The 2,972-nt window shown below is 40.1% G+C and overlaps 1 pseudogene; it reads left to right on the top strand.

Moving 5' to 3' along the window:
- Positions 1-1,181: 1,181 nt before the first annotated feature.
- Positions 1,182-2,563, top strand: LOC100032539 (ribosomal protein S6 kinase alpha-1-like; annotated as a pseudogene).
- Positions 2,564-2,972: the final 409 nt, after the last annotated feature.

Below are 2,972 nucleotides of genomic sequence, written 5' to 3'. Positions count from 1 at the left end.
AGTAAGTGTCTGAGGCAGATTTGAATCCACGCCCAATATTCTATCCACTGTGCCTCTTAGCTACCCCACTAAGAGACAGAGTATGTCATAATTTATTCAACCATTTCCTGGTAGATGTACTCTTCCATGGAGTATTTTTGTTTATTTGTTTATTGACTTTTTGCTATTCCAGAAACTTCTGTTTAGAATATTTTTGGATAGAAGGAATTTTTTTTTTTATCTTTGACCTCTTTGGAGCATACATCCTAGTAGCATGTTTCAAAGAGCATAAACATTTTTAGTGAGTCTTGTTAAGTAATTCCCAATTGTTTTCTAGAATTATTAGTACAATTCACAGTTCCAATAATGTATTAGTGTTCCTTTCTTCCTGAAGTCACTCAGCATTGACTATTTCTGTCTTTTGTCACCAGAATCACAGAGTCTCACCTTTGAAAATGTGCTGAATATGAGATGAAACTTCCAAGTTGCTTTAATTTATATTTGTCTTGTTATTAGTGATTTGTAACAGTCTTAAAATATGATTATTTGTAATTCTTTTGAAAATATTTGTTCATATTCTTGGACCATATTTATCTCTCTGAAATTTAATTTTGTTAGATTCAGCACATTATTAGAAGCCACTGAAGTCTTTTTAGTTCTGAGTTTTATCATTCTGTGAATAAGCCTTCCTTTCCTATTTATTGTTATCTTCAAATTTGATAAGTATTCTTTCAATTATTTATTGATATTCTCTAACTTTCATTTTCCAGAGAATGCTGAAACTCAGACAGATCCCCAAGGTCCCACGACTCTCTTTTCCTATCTACTTCACAATATCCTCATATATAAAATGAAAGTGTTGTACTGAATGGCCTCTGTGTTCCATTGCATCTCTGTAACACCACATTTATTATTGTTAATACTGAAGTCTTAGATTAGTTTAGCTCATTTTTAAGGCCAATTTAGCATCCAAATTCTTAGAACTGTTTACAGTGGTTGTCTATGAATTTGCTCTAGTAGCACTGAGCTAATAGTTTCTCAAATTTCTTACCTCTCTCTCTAGCATTTTATAAACATTATCTCATTTGATCCTGTCAAGGACTTTGTGGAGTAAGATAGAGATATCCTAGTCAAAGTCAACCACTTATTCATGATAAAGCTTCCCTTATGTCTTCCAGACATAAGGGAAGCTTTATCTCATCATGGGCTTGCTCTGGGGAGGAGACCTCTTTGCACACCTCTCCAAAGAAATCATGTTCACAGAAGATGTGAAGTTCTAGTTGACTGAGCTGGCTCTGGGTCTGGACCACCTACACCAACTGGGGATGCCATCACTCAACCCAACTGTGCCTTCTGCATTGACACGGAGTTAATTTACTAAATATCCAAGGGTTCCCCAGGTATTCCTCCTAGTGCTGGAGTCCACCAGCTCTTCTGGAGCTTCAGTTACATGGCTACTGGCTTGATGGAAGATGATGACAAGGTATGGACCTACAGACCCCATTGCATTTAGTGGTCCAGCAGCTTCATGGGAAGAGTTTGGTTTTAAGTGACAGTTACATAGTGAAAGAGACCATTACACTTGGTTCCTATTCCATGTGTATTTGCTTTATCCATGAAAACACAAACATAGAGTATATAGTCAAGATCAACAAGAGCAAGAGAGATCTCATAGAGGAGGTAGACATTCTTCTTCACTGTGGTCAACACCACAATATTGTCACCCTGGAAGATGTGAATGGCAATGGCAAATATGTGTATGTGGTGACTGAGCTTATTTGGAGCATGAACCTTCTGGACAAGAACCTTCAACAGTCTTCTCAAAATGTGTGGTAAGTTCTATGCTACACATGATCTGCCAGACTATAGAGTACCTGCATTCCTGGGGATGGTGCACAGGGACCTGAAACCCAGCAATATCATTTACATGGGCAAGTCTGGGAACCCTGAAAGCCTCCAAATCTATGACTTTGGCTTTGCCAAGCAGCTTTGAGCAGAGAATGGGCTCCTTATGAGTCCTTGCTATACTGCCAACTTTGTGGTCCCAGAGGTCCTAAGGCACCAGAACTGGGAATGAAGGTTTGACATCTGGAGCTCGGGCATCCTTCTTTATACTAGATACATTCCCTTTACAAATAGGCCCAATGATACCCTAGAGGAGATCCTGACCCAGATCAGGAAAAGAAAATTCACTCTTAGTGATGGAAACTGGGACACAATTTCAGAAACAGTCAAGGATTTGGTTCATATGGGCCCCACCAGTGCCTGATTGCCAAGCAGGTTCTCTAGCATCCAGGGGCCACTCAGATGGAAAAGCTCCCTTAGAGCCAGCTGTCCCATCAGGATGTGCAGCTAGTGAAGGGAACCATGCCTGTCACCTATTCCATACTGACCTGTTCCAAGCCCACTTCACAGATCAAGCTGATCAAGTCTTTAATCCTGACCCAGCAACAGGTGAAGAAGCTGCTAATCACCATACTGTGAAGAGTTTGGGAAGTAAACCAAAGACTAAAGTGCTGTGCCATCACTAAAGACTGCATGTTTCTCTGAGGAAGTGGACTTTTATCCTGCATGGACAGGTAACTGAGAGCCAGTCAGGTGGAAACTCCTAGAAAGCAGGCCACTGAGATGGACTCCTTTGGAGGACAGAGTACCTTTCTGCTCCTGAAGCATAGACCAAGAATGCTTGGCAGGAACATTCCTGATTGGAATCAATCACTGCACAAATTCTTCTTTTTAAAAAATAAAAGGGGGGGGGCATATTGAAAAAATCAATAGAATTTTTTCCAGGATCTGTTTTTGTGGAAGGAGAGGTGTTAACTATAGACAAAAGGAAAACCACAAAGCAGATTGAAAGGACCCTCCATCTCAAGAGAAGAGTTTGAGCTCCAATTCTAGGCCTTGAACTTATCAGACAAGATTGGAGGTTTGGAGTGGGCAGTGTTTGTTTTTTATGCTTTTGAGATCTGAGGGTCCTTGCTCTCTGGATACAC

The sequence above is a fragment of the Monodelphis domestica genome, chromosome 3, assembly GCF_027887165.1.
Source record: "Monodelphis domestica isolate mMonDom1 chromosome 3, mMonDom1.pri, whole genome shotgun sequence".
In the NCBI taxonomy this organism is placed as follows: domain Eukaryota; kingdom Metazoa; phylum Chordata; class Mammalia; order Didelphimorphia; family Didelphidae; genus Monodelphis; species Monodelphis domestica.
This window is presented reverse-complemented; position numbering and strand designations above follow the sequence as displayed.